This window comes from Sander lucioperca, chromosome 19 (genome assembly GCF_008315115.2).
Source record: "Sander lucioperca isolate FBNREF2018 chromosome 19, SLUC_FBN_1.2, whole genome shotgun sequence".
NCBI lineage: Eukaryota > Metazoa > Chordata > Actinopteri > Perciformes > Percidae > Sander > Sander lucioperca.
The window spans coordinates 11288366-11310805 of NC_050191.1; the positions used below are offsets into that span (position 1 = coordinate 11288366).

A 22440-nucleotide genomic window follows, 5' to 3' on the forward strand; every position below is an offset into this window, starting at 1 on the left:
TATGGATAGTTTTGGTTTTCTTTGTCCTGGTTTTACTGCGTGGTCTGCATCCACCCAGACACAAAGGTGGTGAATGCAATTTAGATTGTGGTGCTCACTGCAGTGTTACTCAATCCTGACGTGTCTTTCCAGAAACAATGAGCCTCATGCAGTAACTACTCAAATGAGCAGATTTGTTCTTACAGTAAGATGCACGTAGAAGTGATTTAAAAGGACTTGTGACATTTACCAACTTTCTTGTATTTAGAATATTTAATGAATTTAGACTTCATTATGTTACCGAAATCAACAAAAAATGAAATAAAACTTAATGTTATTTTAACATTCTGTTTAGTGTGATTTGGCTTGCCAGTTTGTTTGGACTGTGACAGCAGGGTTTTTGCTTTCGGCTTGTATTGGCATGAGTATTTTGGCATGACAGCTACAACAATTTCATATTTCATACTAGCTAGGAGATTTCTCACACTCCAATAGCTGCCTCAGGGTCCTCTTGCAAGTTGCTGTCAAGAGGAACTGAGGACTGTCACGTCCCCTTGACCACCATCCTATCTAAATTATGGACCACTTTGCTTTAGCAAGACATTCTTGGCATCTGACTTAATGTCAAACCATTCCTTCTTTATTTCTGTCACAGAACAGCTCTGCAATGACACAGTGTTGACATCTTTTGTAGTGTTTTTTGTCTTTTTGTTCCCAAATATCACGACTCGCAGTGCTAAATTTGTTTTTCTTCTCTGTTGATTTCAGATAAGACCACTTCAAGCTCCACTGTGTAAAGTTCTTCTATTTACTCTTGGGAGACATTTTTGTGAATGAAACCTCCCCACAAATGGAGCAGAACAGGTAGTCTTAGGGCTCCTGCACACTGCCTGTGTGGCGTGAGCGTGTCAGCTGCGTGGCGTGTCCGTTTTTATTTCAGCTCCCATGTTAACAGGTTAGAGCTTGCACACTGCCTGCGTGACATGCACGTCTCAGGCGCGGCTCGAGCCGCGCCGGAAACGCATGCATGCTAGAAATAGGACCGAAGCCTAGCCAAGCGTGTTGGAAGTGTTTCCAGGCAAAATAGAATACGAAAAGATGTTTATATGTCATTTTGACACAAATACATTTAATAAATGACATTTTAATGTTTGAAAGTCTCTAGGTTTTGACATAAATGCAGATATAAATGTAATTAAAAAAAATAATAATAATTATCGATTTTCAAATATTGCACCTGTCAATACAGAACGAAATATTCTGTAGCCTATTTTGCCGTCAATACTGCCAACGTTGTCTTTGCTGTAATCAAATCAGTATATATTTATGTTTAACATGGTATGTCATTTTATCAATGGTACATGTGTACAGACAAGGCTAGCAGCAGCAGCGCCGCGTCAGACACGTTTCTGGTGTGCAAAGACATAGAAAACGCCACGCAGCCGCCACGCAACTGACACGCAACAGAAACGCCACGCTCACGCCACGCAGCCAGTGTGCAGGAGGCCTTATATAGCATTTTGTGGGTGTCGATCAGTAGTGGAAAGTACTAAGTACATTTACTCAAGTACTGTTCTTAAGTACAATTTTAACTATTAATTTTGTACTTTTACTTAAGTAGGATTTTGAATGCAGGACTTTTACTTGTAACTGAGTACTTCTACACTGTGGTATTGCTACTTCTACTTAAAGGTGCTGTAGGTAGGATTGTGAAGATCCAGGACTTAGCCAAAGAATTTGAACATCGACAACTTCTCCTAAGCCCCGCCCTCCACAAGGGAGATTGAAGGCGTGTGCATGAGCAGTGATTGACACACTCGCTAAACACTCAAAATGGCCGCCACGCCATGCCCACACTGTCTGACGAAAAGTTTTTCTTTTAATAACTTTTCATCTTTAAGGTGTTGAGAAGATACAGACCAAGTTTGAAGTCCATCGGATGAAATCTCTTGGAGGAGTTCGTTAAAGTATGGCACCTTGACTTTTAGGCCTACTTCCTGTTGCCACTAGGGGGCGCTATGACTTTAAGTAAATATCGGCCTTTATTTGTCCTCAGAGTTGGACTCTTATGAATCCTGAAAAGTTTCGAGCCAGTTGGACAATGTACACTCGAGTTACACCCACTTTGTGTTTTGATGGCGAAACGCACAAAATGGCCGCCCCGCCACGGCCACGCCCTATGACGAAAAGTTTTTCTTTTAACAACTTTTCATCTTTAATGTCTTAAGATGGCACAGACCAAATTTGAAGTTGATCGGATGAAATCTCTAGGAGGAGTTTGTTAAAGTACGACATGTGGAAATGGCCCAAATCGCACTAATTTCGAACTTTGAAATCCAAATGGCGGACTTCCTGTTGGGTTTAGGGTATGGCTCCAATGACGTTTTTTGTACATCTTGATATGTTACATATGTGTACCAAGTTTTGTGAGTCTACGATAAACGCACTGCAGGGGCTCGATTTTTTTTTTACTTTGTAGGGGGCGCTAGAGAGCCATTATTGGGCCCCTATTCCCAAAACCCTTAAAATACGTAAATTTTCAGCAGACTTGATGCGACCGCCAAATTTGGTGAGTTTTTGAATATGTTAAGCCCCTCAAAAAGCCAATTTACTTGCAGAAAATAATAATTCCTTCAGTTCCAATAGGGCCTTCGCCGCTGTCGGCGCTCGGGCCCTAATAATGAGATGCAAAGCAGTAATGTGCAGAATTGCGTCTTCAGATTGTCACAGGATGAACTTAGTTGAGCCTTTATATATCCAGGGAATGTTTTTTGCTGAGCGGGCATGTTCTTTTGCATACTTCTTTTTTAGCTCTGCTCTACTTCACAGTCTGACTCCTATATACAGTAGATGCCCACTGCAACCACAGTCTTCAACTGTAGGATGCTGAGCAACTTCACTTGGGCAATTCAGTGTCAACTAACTGCTTCAAAGGTGTTCAAAAGCACCTTTGAAGCAGTTAGTCACTTGTGCAGTGAGGTAGAGTCTTATTTGTTCTCTGACAGGTTTTTTTCCAGCTGGTCTGAGGAAGCCAAGAATGGTTTGTCTAGCCTGTGGGGGTAGGACAAGACAGAAAGTAAGCCTCAGTCTCCTTCTAGATTAATAATGCAGTGACTCTATTCAGAGTCCCTACGACTAATCCAAGCCCCTGAGAGCCCCACAGTATGTTGGTACCTGCATGTAAAAGCTTTTCCTGCTTTGCTTTGTGGGCCACCAAGCTTGCTTGGAGCTCATAACATGGAGCTAAAATCTAAAAGAGTTCCTGCTGTGTGCTGCAGCTGCAGAGAAAGGCCTGCCATACAAGGGTGTCATGATCAATATTCCTGAGAGTGCTTGCCAAGGCCCCTCTGAGATGAGGTAAAGACAGATCTTATCTACTGTGTGTGTGTGTGTGTGTGTGTGTGTGTGTGTGTGTGTGTGTGTGTGTGTGTGTGTGTGTGTGTGTGTGTTTGAAAGAAGGAGTGGGGGTTGTGAGACAGAGCGAGTGAGAAAGACAGATGGAGTAAGAGTTAGATGGAGAGAGAGAGTTCGACACCGACTCAGCAGCCAGGCTCCATCGGAGATAAATGTTGGGGGATGCACTCTGAATAATTTATACACGCCAAAAATAAAATCAAAAACCTTGTTCTCGCTCCTTACAGATAGATGAGTTCACTGGGATCCCGGGAGACCTGCAGACAAAGTAGGGAGGGTGGGAGACTGAGCTAGGACACGGTAGAAAGCAGGGCTCACTATTAGTGCGTGTCTCATAACTGGTTAATTAACATTTATATTTCATCATGGAATTCATTGTGGTTCATTTGGCCTAACTTGTGGATTTGGAATTAAATAATACAGAGGTGATCATGCATGAACATAATTTATAATAAGCAAAAGCCCTGCATCAACTGTATCGACAGAATGACAAGGTGTGTTTTTCATCTGTCAGCGCTGATACAGGGATGCACTAGTGACATGTAAGGCAAGGCAAGGCAGCTTTATTTGTATAGCACATTTCAGCAACAGGGCAATTCAAAGTGCTTTACGTAAAACATTAAAGAGCAGTTAAAAACGATAACAAAATTAAAAACAGATAAAATACAAGAATAAAAGTCACAGTGCAGTATAAGAAATTAAACATTAAAGAGCAGTTAAAAACAATTAAAAATATAAAAGCAGATAAAATACGAGATTTTAGGCTGCTAGTATGGGACGATGTATAAGCCGTTGTTCTATACACGTAATCCACCCGCAATCCTTGCCGTTCCCAGAACGGGCCGGTCCCACCGGTCTTACTTTTTAATTCACTTTATATGCTTATATAGATTGTCATACAGTTTCAACAATGCAACTTCAGTATAAGAAATGAACAATTATTTAAAGAAAGGCAACATCAAAAAGAAAGGTCTTCAGCCTTGATTTAAAAGAACTGAGAGTTGCGGCGGACCTCCAGTTTTCTGGGAGCTTGTTCCAGATATGTGGAGCATATGTAACAAGGTAGATACCACATTTAAATGTCAAAAAGAGTGATTTGTATAAACTTGGTGATTACTTAAGAATATCTGTGAAAAGAAATACCTTTTCTGTGTTCTTTAACAGCAGCCAATTGTGTACACTTCTACATTATTTAGCGCAAATGTAAAATGAATGCAACACAAGCAGCACATAGTGGAAAAGAGTGCTCTTATTTGAAAAGAAGCTATATTCTGTTATCAAAGTTTTATTGCATTTATTAAAAAGTACAAGGCACAGAGATGATATGTGATTATCTACATGATATTTTAACCAGACAAAGTAAAAATCCAGTAAACCTAAATTAAAGCTTCATGTGGTGTTCGGCAACACTAAATTACATTTTAAAATGATTAAAAATTCATGGTGCGTGGTGCAAAGTAGATTAACATATCTTTTTAGACTTTGCATGAACTTTACACTAGCTAGGGAATCTGTAAGACCTCCAGTCTTTGGAGAAAAAAAAAGATAACCCATGTTATATAGGTATCCAGTGCACTCAAAACACAACGAGGCCTTTAGGTAACTGCAGGTCATTGACACATATCGGCCAGGTGTAAGTGGGATGTCTTGACCAACAACAAGCTTAGTCTCATGAATTTCTAACCAGGGATTCTGACCTTATGGGCATCTCATTGCGCCTTTTTGCCGCTCTGTCCAAATTCTCAGGTCACAAAAGGCCTGCACAGAACAACTGCACAGTGACACGGCCAGCACTACAGTCAGCTTGTCAAGGATATATCTGCTGAGGATATTTCAACACTTTCACTTACAAACAGTGGAATTTCCCTGACAATCTGATGGATCATCTTTCATTGTAAATGTTACCTGCAGAGTTGGACATCCAGTGGTGTCCATCCTCATTTCTTACACATAATCTAAAGTGAATGGGTTTCCCCCTGCCTCTCTCTGCCTCTCTGACATTAGTAGGCAACACAACCTTATTTCTTCTGGGATTTATGAGGTTAATGTTGGAAAAACATAGACATTCACATTTCTGTCAGGTCCATAACGTCAAGGACAACACAGACAATAAAAGCTTTAAGAATTTTTTGAATAAATTATGAATTAAATTTGGCGGTATGGCTCTGTTCAGAGGAGTCCCCTGAGCTTTCATGAGCACCATGAAAGCGCAGTGAATCAAGGGACAGCAGCAGCAGCATTAGGGGACGCTCACACAGTTTAATACTGGGAGAGCTAAACTATTCCCCCATATGAACAGAGCAGCAACGATGACATAGAAGCAAATGCCACGTTATACACGACAAGGTGGAGCAGGGGAGGAGGTGGGTAGCAAAAAGCGAGCAGCAAGCATTTGGAGCAAACTAAAGCAGCAGTAGGAACAAGCTAAAGTAGCAGCATTTAGGAGCAGCTAAGGCAGCAAGCAGAAGGAGCAAACTGAATCAACTTAAGTAGCGCGCCCTGTTGAGTGTAGCCATTTAGCAGCGAGGGGAGTGACCAGCTGATGCGCTAATGCAGATCAGCTGCTGCAGCTCAGCTGATGCAGATCAGCTGATGAGACCGTGTTGTTGACCAATAGCGGTTAGCAACGTCTTGACTACCTGGCCTGCCAGAACTAACGCTAACGCTCAATTTATTTCCTCTGTCATCTGTATCTCCACATTCACAGGAACCAGCATCAAACACACTGAGCAGACATTTGAAACTTTATAAACACTATCTGTTGTCAGTTAAGACGCATTTTACATCAAAACTTAGATCATGTCACCTTTTCTTTAACTTATAACATGTAATACTTTCCATGTGGTAGTATCACGTTTGGAACCATTTCCTCTTAAATGCAGAACTGGTGTCTTCAGTCACTCTAATGGTCATGATACCATTTTCAAAGCTTTGGAGAAATTTAAGTTATTCTGTCATTTGGAATGTGTTTACATATGAATGTTATAGTAATTTGTGTTCCAATTTCCTGATAGTTTGATTTATTTCGAGTCAGATAAGAGATATGGGAGAGCGTTCTAGGAAAGGCTGCATATTTTAGAGGAGTACTATTTTCTAATAAATGCAGTATTTGAGTAAAACTTAATTTGGTTACATAGTTAATATTCATGCAATGTTGCCATAAGGCAACAACTTAGTTCCAAATAAAGTGCCCCCTCTAATCCTTATCACCATATTTCAATGTGTTTTTTTCCATTCACATGAAAAAATGATCATCCACATACAATGTTAATCACACAATGTAGTGTTTGAACTCTGCAGCAGCAATTCTACCAAACCCAGCTGGAATTCAAGTATGTAGAGAATGTTTGGTTTGGTTTGTTTTATCTGCACATCTGAAACAGACTAGAAAAAGACACTGAAAGATATGCAGGAGAAATGATGAGAAAAGTTACCAAGAGATTCAAATACCAGATCCCTAATTGTGCTAAAAGTTATCACATCAATACCTTTACCCATCGCCCCAGTCTACCGCTTATTTGAAACACACTGCACACACATCACACTGATGCAGGTGCAGGTAAACAAAAGTACGCAGGCCATAAAATATATCAATCAAAGCAAAAGTAGGGGAATAAAAACAACAGAACCAATAGTCTCATTCCATTTGTTGTCTAGATATTTCACTCTGGACTAAGCAACTGATTACAGATTGGTTCAATAAAATCACAAAGTATTGTATATATATATAAAAATATCATATATATATCTTAGGGCCTCCATGCTGAGCTCGACAAGGTTGATCTGGATTGAAAACCATATCTGGTATATTTATGAGCAATATCAGGAGTAAAAAGAAGAAAGTTACTATTGAGCCACGGACAAATTGAGCTACTTGCATGTGACTCAATTGGTAAACATTTAATAAACCATTTTAATGGAACTGAGGTAATGTCTGTATCTTGGTTTTGCAGATTTGTTATATTTTACTGCATGTTTCTGCTGCCTAAAGATAAGTCGCAATGTAGGTGAGTGCTAGTCCAGACAGAATTTCAATAACTAATGAGAAGATAAGATATAGAATATAGAAACATTGTTGCTTTTGTTAATGGGATGGTAAAATTTCCAAATGGTTTAGCCTCAAATGAATCCACAAACCCGACAGCATCTTTTAGAATATCGTGATGACTTTTTGTTTTGACAAGATCCAAGTTAAATTAGTAGGAGTTGTACAACCTCAGACAGCATAAAGCCTGTTTCTACCATATATTATACCTATATTTCTTATATCTCTGTATCCCACTCTTTGATACACTGGGTCCGAGTTCAATTTGATTAAAGTGTTTTACTTGTGCTAAACTGATGGAGAAATGCCATAAGCTGCTTCTTTTAATGGGCTGGCTTCAAGAGGGTCACCAGAGAGAACGAAAGAAAACAGAGAGCAATGACCACATTCTTTTAAGAAATTTGCCAATAATTCAATTATAACCAGCAAACATACAAATAACACAATTTACATTGATAGTCATTAATCTTTCAACTTACCTTAGTATTACACATTAGATTTGTTTTCAAGATTTTGATTTGGCACATTCAACAGAGAGGTTGCATAGAAAATAAGTGCAAGCCTTATTTTTTTTATTGCATGACTAGTGGTAGTAGAAAATGAAAATAAATTAAACAACATGATAGCCAATAAACAGCAGTGAATTTCTTCTTCTTGCTTCTTTTTTTTGATGTGTGGAAATGTCCCCTAGGCTATCAGACAAACCTGATTATCAGACAAAACATGTAAACCTGGGTTATTAGGTATATTATGTGAATGCTCTAATTGAGCAATTACCTTTAGTGTGGTTATGCACAGTAATCAGTTGCTGTTTTCCCACTTATGCTTGCTTTGTCCTACTCACAGTGTCTATTTCACATTCGATTTTTATTCTCCCCTTCGGCCTTAAGGGGTCACTGAGTCATTTAAATTTTCAGATTTTCAATATTGGATTTTTGTCCCTGAGGGGAAAGCAACATAATGATTTATTGCATTGAGGGTTTTAATTGCTGCCTGTGTCCACTAAAACTAGACGAGTGTCATTGCCCTGAAAGTCTCTGACAGTCTGCTTTTAAAGTGTCCTTAAATCTTTTCACCATTTCTGTGCTCGGGAAGTGTGTTCTTGAATGAAGAAAACTCTCCTAGTGATAATATTTGTGAGATAAGATTTGGCAAATCACACAATAGGTAAAATAATTTGTCTAAATCCTCCTTCACATGGAAACCCTAATCACGCCCCCTCCATCCCCCCTCACCACTCTTCCTGGGATCTGCTGAGTGTGGGTACACGTCTATTCTGCTGACAAAAGGAAATCCAATTATTTGATCTAACACTAAAGTGCTGACTTCACAGAGACATAGAGAGGCTAGCCGTCTGCTGGATCCTGGCCTGGGGACACACAGGAGTCCATCTGCTGGGGGCATGGCCCTGAGGCGTGTGTGTGTGTGTGTGTGTGTGTGTGTGTGTGTGTGTGTGTGTGTGTGTGTGTGTGTGTACCTGTATCAATCATGTTATGGGGACAAGTATCTATTCCCACGATAAGGGTACTCAACTCCAATGTGGGGACAAAAAGTCTTAAGGTTAACTACATTTTAGAGGCTGTCCTCGCAAGAAAATCCACAGCATTTGTTTTTGTTCAAATGCATCCTTGTGTAATTGCTGTCTTCTTTCAGATGCAAAGGTGGAAGAAGCATGTGCCACAAAACCTCTTAGAGTTGAGGTCAAGGTGGACGTTAAGATGTGCAAAGTGCCTCACTTTGACACCAGAGACTAATGCCCTCATCCTGTCCCCTACAATATGTCAATGTGGCTCCATGGCCACAATCGTTCCACAACTTTAAATCTGCATCAGTTTATTTATTTGATTTGGCCACTGTGGGTACCACACCGACATATTACATCTTTTTAAAGATTATTTTTTGGGCTTTTCCGCCTTTAATTCATAGGGCAGCTAGGTGAGAAAAGGGAGGAGACATGCAGGAAATCGTCACAGGTCGGACTCGAACCCTGGACCTCTGCGTCGTGGCATAAGCCTCTGAGTATATGTGTGCCTGCTCTACCCACTGAACCAACCCAGCCACATTACTAGCTTTTTAAATTTATATGGTGAAAATGTTCTAGCAAACAGTTGCCTATCTACACATCCAGCAGACATGGAGGAACATTAGCATTTATATACAGTATATAGTCGTGTTTCTCGCAACCTGATGAATGTGAGCCTATTATTAATTATTTTTTCTACACTAGCTCTGTTTTGGTCTCAACCAACTCAGTTGATGTATGCTCCACTATGTTCACCAGCTAGTTGCTAACTTTGTCTGTCTGCCGTTTGGTGCTGGGCTGCTGCCTGATGCATCTGGAAATAAGATTGAGCGAGACTGAACCAGAACAGTAAAGCTGCAGGCTGGAAAAGATAAACAATGAGCGGAAAGATGCTAAAACAGTCCAAAGAGCTTATTAACCTTTAGAGTGACAACAAAATACAGTAAGGACCGTTACTCAATTGTTCAAGGCACTGTTTGTTGGCTAGACTGGTTTACAGTTAGAGGACTCGGGGAGCATCCTCACGTGTGTGTTTCAGTGTCTGCGTCATTTTAGGGGGTCACAGACAGCACTCGTGATGTGTGACTGGTACTGTGCATTAAATCCAACTTATAAAAGTCAATACTAAAGATGGAAAATTGATTCTAATCACATATCTGAGAGAAATTACAGTACCCATATGTGAACAGGTGTGATAACACACTACAGTATTGTATAAATCATACACCATCTTTAAGGTTATTCTATAGGTTATGCTATTACCAGCTGTCTGCTACTGTACTAGTTTCCCAGGCAAGTAAAATGCTTGTGGTTATGAAAGACTTAATAAAGTTATTTTATATATATAATATCTATTATCAAAAGTACACTCAAAAAATAAACTTGGGCATGTGTTTGATTAGCAAATTTGGAGTTTGCTTAAATTACATGAATTAATGGTGTTTATCTTCATTAAATGATTAATTATTGTCTGTAAAATGTGATTAAAAGAAAATTCTTTTAAAGAAAAATTAAAGATGAATTATTAACATACAGATCAATGCAATGAGAAGTGGATTAATCAAAACAACGACCGCATGTACTGTCAGCTATTGCGCATGCTCCACACCCTTGACCGGCAGCTGATTGGACGAACGCGTCACGTGGGTCTGGCTCCTCCCGAATTTCAAAAGCAACCATAATCGCAGCTCGTTCGGAATACAATCTCGTATTTTACGAAAATAGTTCACCGGAACGTGTTTCTGAAAACATTTTAAGCGAGAAATAGGCCGTACAGTTGCTGAATCGGTCTTCATTTCAGATCGACAAAGGTCAGTTTAAAAGATTTTCGTCAGATTTTGAGAAGCGGCGAGCCGAGCGACCGCTACTCATCTGCATACAGTTGGTTGGATTCATCTGATTCAACTACATAAGATTGAGCGGGCGACTCAACGCCCAGCTTCCCGCGACGCTACCAGAATGCATTGCACAGCTGCTCCCATAGAAATGAATGGGAAGCGGGGACATGACGCTGACGTTGGATACACAGCAGCATTAGCGGACCGGGAATGACGCCCTTCTCTAGCAGAGTGTGTGTGAGCCTCGAGATTTTCGGTTAGGGGTCTGGCTAAATAATGTTACTGTAAGATTAAAACTGGAGAGCAACAGGTCTGTTGCAGTAGCTCTGGCAAGGTAATAACAAGAAGCAAGTTAAAGATAAATCTGTATCTGCATCAAAATTAATTACATGTGATTTTTCTGCCTCTAACCTAAGATTAGATCATAAGTATGATTGTTTCCTTGGTATTAGAGTGTCACTGGTCAGTCATGGAATTCATTTGGCCATTCTTAAAATTATTGATTTCATTATCTTTATAATGGGTTAGTAATGAATAAAATGTAAGCATTTTTAACACACCGGTATGGGATCGGTACTTGGTATTGGCCGATACGCAAGTTTGGGTATTGGAATCGGTAAGGAAAAAAATGTATCGGAACATCTCTAAGCATAACAACTTCTTCTGGAAAAGAACAAACACATTTTTCACATAAGTAGAAATATCTCAGACCACTACTTTGAGCAAATTCACTCCATGAGCTTGTTTTTTAGGAATTGTGCCTTGGATGACAACTTCTGCCCATCCAGATTCATAAGAATCTTCTGCATCACTTTGAAAGTGCATTTGAGGTCTGCTGGGTAACTTAGTATATTAGTCCAAATAACAAAGCACAGGTGTCCCCATTGTTTCCCAACGCTGGAAAAAACAACGTGAATTCTTGAGTTTAAAAAACGTTGTCCTCCACGTTTAGTCATGAAAAAACAAGCTCTCTCGTTTCCAAACATTTGTACCTACGTGCACCTGTTACTATAACGTGAGGTTTCAATGACCTTAACCATCACACATGACATGTGTGTAACGTTAGACATCTCTATCTTTATGCTGTTGTACAAAAAATGTCTGCACTGGCTGGTTGCTGGTGCTGATGCGCCCACTCAATAATCACGATTTTATTCTAATTTAATCAATGAGTGTGTAAAGGTTTCTTGGACTTAAACAGTAGTTTGACAAAACAATCAATTGACTAGCTTTTCCTGGGACTTTGAATCACATCGTCTTCCTCAGTAAATGGAGTTTGCTCAGTTTTTGTAAAGGTTGACGTACATAGGGGGAGATCATAACCCCTGTCTCTGTTCAAGTCTTTAACACGAATGTGGGTGGCCTCCTTGATCTGTCAGTTGTACATTTACTCCTAGTAGATGACTTTAAGCCCAATGTTGCATAAATAAAAATGTAAAATGGATTTGCATGTTGTCATTTTGTATGCATGTTTGGTCATATACAATACATTCTTGTCCTAGGAATGAAAACAACACTAATTAAACCAGCAAGATTGACATCAGTTCATTCAACAACACTGACATTACTATAACTGACAAACCCTATATGAGTTATGTCAAGGTGAAATTTTGTTCTACTGAAGTTTTTGACCAATGTAGAATACACTCAAAAACAAACATATAAATTCAACAAGATGCAAATGAGCTGAATGCAAATACTAATATTATGTTTAACCAACACACGTATGCTGTGTTCAAATAACATGATAAATGTGGTTTGACTTAACTTGGTTTGTTTAGATGGAATATAGGTGGCATGATTAAGTCATGTTCATCCAATGAATTATTTTTTTGAGTGTAATCTGCAGAGGCACATATGAAACTTTCTTCATTGCTGGTTTCATCTCTGTCTTTCCTGTTATGTTTTTTAAATCTATATAAATCATCAGAGTTTCCCTGCTTAGGCTGTTAAATTCTTTTTGCTCTGGTATCTGCCATTTCTCTTTTGTGTAGTGAAAGCATTTGACTTTGTCTGACCATATCTCATAGAAAGATAAGCCAAGCACAAGCCGGAGAGCAACTTTCTGGCAACTCTGAAAACTGGTCTTTTTTTTTAATCAGTTCCCTAAACTTCAAAACGAACTGAGGAAAAAAGGGTGCCAAAATGTCATGTCATCCTTTACCATAGTACACCAACACAGGTGCTTTCACCTAATGTGCCTGATTAGACCTTATTTTCCTGATTGGCGTGTCAAGAAAGACAGTGCTTGATTGGCCCTTTTCTGACTTTCTGTAAGCTTTGTTGCATCTTAAGCTGGGTCAATTTACACATTTATCATTTTCATGGTGAAGTCAGATGGATTTAGCTTCCCATTCATTTCTATCTGGAACGGGCCAAGAAACATGGCCTCTTATTCAGAAACAAAAATTATGAATTTTTTGTTTTGTATTCTTGTTTTATAACTGTATGGCGAATCAATAGAAGGAGGGATGCTGCTTGGATGCAGAGTGCAAAGACAGTGACAGAGGTTAATGACAATAAAGTGTTTGATAAAACTGTAATTCAAAACTTTGATTGCTGTTGCCTGCTATGCTAGCCCCCACAATTTGTGTTTAAACCCTGACCACGCCATTTCCTGTCTCCGGCTTTTTTCTACATGTGAGAATGTCTCCAGGCATAATTCAGTCTGACTGCAGCTTTACAGATACATCGACTGATAACTTTACATAAGTGCCAGCATAGCTCTACCCAACTTCAACCCAAGCAGAGCAAGAATAAGTGAATATTACACTGGAATATTGGATGTCACACTGCATTTGACTTTGTGTCCCACCAACTGGACTTCAGTGGATTGCTGTATGGCACAAAACAACAAGAGGTGGTAGTGGCAGAGATGGAGGTCAGTTAGTAATGGAAAAATCAATTTCAACACAGAGAAAACAACACTATAAAATTGGAAAAGAGACAGTATCATCACCTTTTTTGCAGCTCGAAGGGTGTATGGGTGTGACAACACTCTGGACAGGTGTTACTACTTTTTCTCTTCTTAAAAGGATTTTTACCTTTCAGAGGTGTTATTTTTTGGTTTAGTACAGTAACACTTTACAAGAGGAGTAAATAAAAATACATAAAATATATTTTTTTAATTATTCTGTCTCTGGTTTGTCATCAAGAAACTATTTGTAAATCAGTTCCTAAATACTTTACTTAGTATTTTGTGTTCCTTATTGTAATGTGTTATTGGTTTGGTTATTTGGATCAATTGCATTTTGTACTATCAATATCAATATCAGTATCTTGTTTTCACTTTTTCATTTGTCATGTTTTCTTACTAACAGTTGTAACTCATGTTTGGACTCAACTTTTTGTTATACCCAGTTGTGAACAATTTAAAAGGTGGATACATTTAGAAAAACACTAGCACTGATGTGACAGGCTACATTTGTTTATGGTCATCACACCCAGTGTTCAAAGCTGACAATGGTAAATTAAAATGTGGAAATTCTCCATGATACACCTTTAAATCAAATGGAATTAGTTTACTTATTTGCCTTATGTATGTATATTATACTTTAATTATTAAGGTGTAATTAATATAAATACAAATACATATTATGGTTGTTATAATTAGAATATTTTTCTTAGATGTTTCCCTCTTTTGGGGGACATTTTTGTGCATGTATTTGATAGTGGACAGTTGAGAGTTAACAGGAATCAAACCAGTATATGGTCTCTGTCTTGACCAAAAAGCCATTTGGTTGTCCCAAGAGAGTAGACTACCATCTGCCTACGTTAACAGACAGTATATACATTGGGACAGCATGCCATGTGTAAAGGTTCACACTTTCTCCATCCGTGGATGTGGATGCAGCTTACCTCTTTATTGACAGTGTGTACAGTTGTTGTGTATGGATGTTGGCAGAACAATGGTAAAAGCCGAGATCATTGGCCAGCATGATGCAAGCTTTTTTAGAGCCTTCAGTGGCTCCTCTGTCTCCCTGTTAATGATGGCTGAAGACAGTTAATGAGTGGGATCTGTCAGACATGGTGGACAAGCCTGATGAAAAGTTCACTTGTCTCAGAGCAGTTAAGCTCTTGGGAAGTTGGTGTCACACCAAAAGGTGAAGTAAGAAATGGTTGCTGCTAGGCTGTCAGAGAGTTTTTGTTACAGTGGACTGCAGAGATGGCAGTATTGTTAGAGTGTGAGGTAGACGGTGTGCATAATAAACCAGTGGAGGGCAGTTAGAAAAAGATGTGCAGGATACAGCTTTGCTTGTGGGGGGTGGAGGTCCCTCGGGTTTATATTGATGATGATAAATGAAAGTCTGTTGTAACAGAGCCTGAACACCAGTGGGTGCAAATCGGGTGGAGGAGATTCTTGATCAATTCACTGTGTTGGACACTTCTATAAAAATATCCTGAGAAAAACGGGTAGTATTCAAGTGTAATTAGGTCTTTTAAGTTTTTCCTGCAGAGCAAACTGGAGCAGGGCCCATGGACCCAACCATTTGGATTATATATACTTTATAGGTTTATGTAGATTTTCTCCAATCTTTTCTTTTTTCTTTTTTTTAAGATTTGTGTTTTGGCATTTTAGGCCTTTAATTGATAGGACAGCTTAGACATGGAAGGGAGGGAGAGAGAGGGGGAATGACATGCAGCAAAGGGTCGCAGGTCGGAATTGAACCTGCTGCGGCAAGGACTGAGCCTCTGTACATGGGGCGCACGCTCTACCAGGTGAGCTACCCAGGCGCAGCTCTCCAATCTTTTCTATTGTGAAATTTTAGATAATTTTAAATGTTCAAGACTCTTAAAAACTATTAAAATATAATATTCTGATAAGGAAACATCACGCTTTGGTGAACTGCTCGCAACTCTCACACATAAGCAACCTGGGACGAGGAATCACAAGCAGATTGTGTCACTTTAAGAGGAACAACGGGTGTAAAGAAAGCCATAGAGAAATGTTTTGAGATAGTCTCTTGAGTGCAAGGCATGGTAATAAACACATTCATGATGTAAAGGTTAAAGGTTATGTTATAGCTACTAAAATCATATTCTTGCCTGGAACGCATGTATTTCCAGACTAATCTCATGAAGTGGCGTATGTATGACAATACATGTGCCAATTCATACGCCATTATTGGCGTGTTATCAAGACGCATACTCGCTTTTTAGCGTGTATATCAACACCGTTTGGCCTCCATTGACTTACATTACCTTGCGATTGCGTGTGAATTGACGCCGTAACGAGTAGTATGAAAGGGCGAAAATCCACGTAGGGAGGTTGGTCGGGGTGGTGGATGGGTAAAACACAGGACTTTCACCCAGGAGATCGTGTCCCGCGTGTGACGTTTCCGTCGTGTCTCGCGTGTGATGTTTCCTTTCCACGTTTGTTCTTTTCCTAAACCCGACCCCGTTCTTCGTTTGCTAAACCCAACCGGTTCTTCTTTTCCTAAACCCAACCCGCGTGTGACGTTTCCTAAAGCCAACCATAGCCTCGTGATAACACACCACGTGGCTTTAGAAAGTGGCGTGTATGTTTACGCTGTGACGTTGCACACTGCCGTCTGCTGTATACAGCGTAGACATACACGCGGATAGCTCAAAATGCGTACAGATAACACGCCACTTGGCTTTAGGAAAGTGGCGTGTATGTTTACGCGAAGTCATGATGTCATGTTGAGTGCAATCATCCATGAAGCCTCCTGGTATAGACGTAGCTTTAAAGCCACATGCACCTTCCAATCATATATAACTATGACCTCACTAAAACAGCTAGGCGATCCATATAAATAGATTTAATTCTTCCTCTACATTCTTCACAGCTCTGCATCCTTTTGCTTGAGCCACTGCCTGCTTCCCAGCAGTTTAAGGATTTAGATTTATGTGAACTCAGCATGTTTGTCAATTCAGTATAAGATTATATCCATTTAACTGTTATGGATCACTGCCATGGGGGTGTTTAGCTTAGAGGAAAGTGTGTGCAGACTTTTGCTGGAGTAACAAACAAATGTATGTTATTGTTGCAAAGAAAAAATGATGATGGTGTCTTGACTAAAATGTGTTTTTTTTACACCTAAAGTGCTGATTACAGCTGAGCTTGACATGTATGTTCTCTTGACCTTAATTCAGTCCTTCTCTGCCTTCAAATTAATCACTAAGGTTTTTATATTTGTATTACATTTTGATTCATTGCTCATGGGTTTCATGAAGCCCTTCGACTTCGGCATCTGTGATAAAGGGCTCTACAAATAACCATAACTGACATTATCTGTGCTTGTGTTTGCACGCAGTCAAGCGTAGTTGAATATAACAGGGTTTCCCCTCAGAAGAAGCAATGTGTTTCCAAACATTTTTTTACAAACATACGAAAATCAAGTTTCACAGAGTGGAATAATTTATTAATGTTAACAGGAAGCCTTCATTTGGCTTTGCCAGTGTTTCTGTGTCCTTTGCGAACTGTGTTTACTGTATATCATTGTACACATCATTACACAATCCTTATTCTGTTATTCTACTGAAACTCGAGATGCAGCCCCCACCAGGAAATGATCCCTCAAAACATGTTGCATAATACTTCACACACATTCATATTTACATTTTTAGGCCATTTTTTGCTAAGACGCAGTTAATCTCAAGCTGTTTTGACAGCATAAAGTTTGTATTTTGAAAAGCAAAAAATATAAATGCATATATATATATATAAAAATATGGTGTGTAATGAATACCAACATATCCACATATTCCTTTAATTAAAGGAACAGGTTGATATGAGCATCTGTCCAAACTGTGATTTGCTCTCATTCATTGTTATATTAACCTTTTAACATACAGTTGATTTTCAGAAAGGTGATTATATTTTTATTTTTTATGTTTTGTCAAGGCTGATATGAAACAACAAACAATCTGTTCCCCAACAGATACCGAAACGTTTGCCTTTTGTTCTGGCTCGACAAGATATCCAACCGAGAGCTCTAGACGCTCAGATCCAAAGCCATAACATTCTCCATGAGATCACGCTGAACACTGAGCTGGCTAGGACACATTTTGAGTCCAGAGAACCAGATTCTACAAAACAGCCTCCAGACGAATAATATCAAGCAAAAATAAATAAATGAGGAAGACCTACTGAGGAACCCTGGCCAGATAAATCTGACAGAAACACAATGAGCTAATGAGAGTATACCGTATGTTAATTTACTACTACTTTAGTATTTCCATGTTATGCTCCTTTATGCCCCGACCAGACAGAGCGCGTTCTCAGACAGACTTTAAGCAGTTACAGTACTTAAAAACTTGAGCATTGTGACAAATTTGGTCAGTTTGTCCCTTTCACACATATTTCTTACCATATGTTTGTTTAGCCAGTACCACCTGTGGCATTGCTAGCACTTACTATCCCATGTTTGTTAATGTTTAGCATTCTATTTATTTATTTTTTTACAGTTATCATCAAACCATTTAATCAAAACACAGACAAGTATTGTTTAAGTTCATTTATTGTTTATTGTTTGCTGGAGTTAAACATTAGCTTCCTTTGTTCTACATACGCACCATGATTTCCTGGAGGTAAAAGGGGAGGCAACTAAAACACTTCCTGCTTTTATGCTCTTGATGGCATCAACAATAACGTCATGGATTAAACAAAGTATTGGGGAGGGGGGGAGGGGTGTATTGAGTAACATGTTATGTTGATAAGACTTTGTTTATCATTATAAGAGTTTTCTTTTCAAAATGGTGAGAAAAGTTGACTTATTTTACCAATATGTTTACTTAAACGAGTAACATTTTGTCATTTAGGCCTACCTGTTGCAATATGAGAGACTGTGACACCCCTGACAGAAATGTGGTTCTGACTAAACTGATTGTGTAGTCGACTGTAGGGCCTATTTAAGGGGAGATGTTTGTCAGTCCGGAGAGAAGGATGTCTTTGTAGCTGTGTGCATGTGGTGTCGTGCTTGACTTGAGTTTTTCCCATTTAAGCCTAGTTTGTGATTTCATAGTTTGTTGTTGACTTTTGTTACATGTGTAGTTTGGCTGCTCTGCTGTAAAACATCACCCTTTTTTTAAAAGTCTTTGACAACATCTGAGTATGCCTCCTATCACCTTCCTAGACCCTTTGGTAAGGGCTTCTTCACAACCACAAAAGCCTATTCTTGACCTTAGAAAGTCCACTTCCTCTTTACAAATCTTCAACTTCAACGGTCTTCCTGAAACTATATCTGCTCAGAAAGGACTCCTAGTCTTTCCGGTAAAAAAACTTGCTGTGAACTTAGTTTTTCTGTCAACCACATCTCAGGGAAATACGCTGTTGAAAGCTTTAGTTTAGGATTGAGATGTTTTGTCAAACACCTGAAAAATTGGTTTTACATTTTATGCATTTCTCTAGCAAGAGACTAAATAAGCAACAATCAAAGTTAAAGTTTGACTCATCATAATTGTGTGAGTGTGGTCTCCTTAGCAATACAACCCACAACTGTAATCAGATTCAGTTTCTAATTCTTACCTTTTTTAACTCTGATTGGTCCATGGAAGTGCATGACACCATCTTTTTCTAATAAAGCCTTGCCCACTTCAAACCAGGCAGAAAAGCATAGACAAAAATAAAGAAATCTTTCATGGGAAGTACCAGTATGGGTTTACCTTTAGCTGATAATTGTGTGTTCTTGCAGGACCCCATTGCTTATAATATAAAGCTGATTAAGACAATGGGGTTTTAGGGCCTTTAAGCTTACCTCCACCTGGACCAGCTGCAAAATTAAGCTGCTGTTTACATGTTAAGGCATCAATTATTTAACACTCTCACTGCAGCCATTATTCACGAGGCGTCCTTGAAGTACAACACTTTAGTACACTTTGCTGCAAATACTGTTAAGAAAAACTAAATGCAAAGTTTTTACTTGTAATGCAGTATTTCTACTTTAGCTCAAGTTAAGCATCTGAATACTTCCTTACCATACAGGTCAGGAGGTGAAGAGGCTCCAGCTGCAGCAGCAAGAGCCGGGAGTGAGCTGTTAACTCCCACACTTTTCAGGAGCTGAAAGGACTGCAATGTTCACTTCTCAGGTATACGCACAGGTATTTCCACTCTGCTGCCTTCCATCTATTGTGTGTGACAGGTGCTCAGGCGCTGGCTTATGATGACATTGGTGTGGGGCCTGAGCAAGTGACAGAGCACGACGCCCAATCTATCGCTCATCTCTACCCCCCACATTTACACAAATGCATGCACACATATCCTCTTCATTGTCTTCCGCACCTAATCATCTGAAGTATACCACACTCTCATTTTTAGCCCCAAATGGTGCCTCCTCCTCCTCCTCCTCCTTCTCCTCCTCCTCCTCCTCCTCCTCCTCCTCCTCCTCCTCCTGTCACAACCAACCAGGCTCCCAGGTGGCTGCTGGATTTGCCTCATGATGCATGAATCAGGAAGAATATTAACAATGAAATGCGTAGAGTCTTGTAAGTAATTTCACATCGGAGTGATTTATAACACAGTGGTGGATTGAGACAGATACCTGGAGGTTTGCATTAGGGGGTGTGCTGTACCTGTAAATATAGAGTCGCAAAGTGGGAGGAGGCATTTGAATTTTATTTTCAATTGACGCAGAAGCCATTGCTAGGAGCAATTAGCTTAGTGTCTTCAACATCATTAAAATAAATATGTCAATTTAAGTCATCCTTTAAAGCTGCATCAGTCTCATCTATTCTAAGCCATTTTTCTGATGCTATTTTTCATGGATGTCGCTAGTTAGATACAGCTTTCTATGTAGAAAAATGACGCCCCCATTCTTGATACTGCTGACTAAGTTCTGACTGACCTGTTTCTCTAACCAGAGGTAACAACAGTCAGTGGGCACAAGACCAGACCTATTTGAATCACTGAACAAATCATAAATGGGGGGGGCAGCGATTCAGAGGTCTGGAACCAGGCTATCAACTACCTGCCACCTAACATTGTCTACTGTATGCAGGAAATAAATGTGACCTTTACATTTTACCTCCCACGTTGTTACTCCTGGATACGGCAGACTTTTTTTAACTTTTGTTTCAGATTTGATGAAGATGTAATTCTACGAGTTAGAATCCAACATAATTTCTGACTAGTATTTGTGTGCAATGGGCACCAATGCATGCTTGTGTGTGTTCTTGTCAGTCAACAAAAGCAGCTTTAAAGGAACTCCCTGTGCTTATAATCCTTCATGGCCTGTGTACAAATTCTGGATGAAGCTGGCTCTAACCCCAGCCTACATTAGCTCGGCCAGACTTTGATCCTCCCGTACAATGTTGACGTGTTAAACGCTTTCCTATCAGATTGTGAACACAGGGGCCAGAACTACAGATCACATTTCATATTCCAGACACAGACATCCCAGATGCAGGCATTAAGAACATTGTCTGCTGTCAAACCTCACAAAGTTATGGCTAAGGGTGGAAAATAAAAAGCCCTCATAAATTCCTAAATGAAAAGGTAGGGCGCCTGAGATGACCAATGCTTGGGCGAATGGATGTTTCTTGTGCTTTGGTGCGTTTCATCCCGAGTAATGAAAATTAGGTCCATCAACGCAGAAATGACCCCAAAGATGAGACAACCCTTTATCTCCCCCTTTCATCCGACAAGGATTATTGATTCATGAATGTAAATGATCGTTCAGGGTTTGATGTGCCCTTGAAGGTAGTCTCTCTCTCTCTCTCCTTTGCATCTTTTATCAACTCCATGTTAGCTGCAGTTGGGGGGTTTTCTTCATATCCTGCAATATTCATACCTTACTCTATTATTTTAGCTTTTTTCCCACCTCAATGGGAAATCCACATTTGTGAGCTGGTGCCTTCCCTTGCAGCTCTGCAATGTTGAAGGACATCAATGAATCGGATTATTTTTTTGTGCATCCGTTGAATAATCTCCTAATAATAAGGTCCATCTGCGGCAGTGACAATAAGAACAGCACCTTCACTTTAATACTCGATCTTGGTTGACACAGACGGCATCATATTGCAAGACTAATCCACTGTCCGATGTCACGGCATCCTAAATCTAATTTACCATTCCATTTGGGACCCAGATATTGCTGTTGCCAGTACACCTGTTGATTGCTAACACTGCTCTCCTCATGCACCTGCCTGACGGTACACAACACACACATACACACACCCCTGTACACACAGCTCACTCTCCCTAAAATGGTTTCTCCCACATAGTTTCCATAGCAACAGTCCAGTTTTAGTGTTCTGTTGTTTTTCCACAGACGGAGAGTGGCTAATTTTTCAAAATGAGGGTCTTTGATGATAAAGAAAGCTAGGTTGTGAGATTTACATAATGAATGGATGCCACGCTAGATCAGTCACCACCTAGCACTGATGATTGCTTTTTGATGAATTTCTTTCCTCTATGTCCTTAGGTAGCTCAGCTGCGGCAGCCCTTTGTGTCCTAAAAGAGCAATACAACCATCCATCTATTTAGGTTAGTCTGTGTCTCTTTGTGCCACTGTAGCCTTACAATTGTAGTCAAATTGCACATACCCTGAGGGCAAATGTCAACGTGTCATTTGGCGTCTTACACCAGAGTCTTTACAAGAGAAAAGGGCCTATGGGTTTCTGTTTTACGATGTGAAGTTGGGCTTTTGAGGTCACACATACAGACTTTGTACCTTGGGGTA

The 22440-nt window shown here is 39.7% G+C and overlaps 1 long non-coding RNA gene across 1 annotated transcript; it reads left to right on the forward strand.

Annotated features, from left to right (window-relative positions):
- Positions 1 to 1676: 1676 nt before the first annotated feature.
- LOC118493870 lies at positions 1677 to 19329 on the forward strand. The gene is made up of 3 exons (XR_004895920.1): positions 1677 to 1783; positions 5754 to 5760; positions 19319 to 19329. It is a non-coding gene; the product is annotated as an uncharacterized LOC118493870 (long non-coding RNA).
- The last annotated feature ends 3111 nt before the right edge of the window (positions 19330 to 22440 follow it).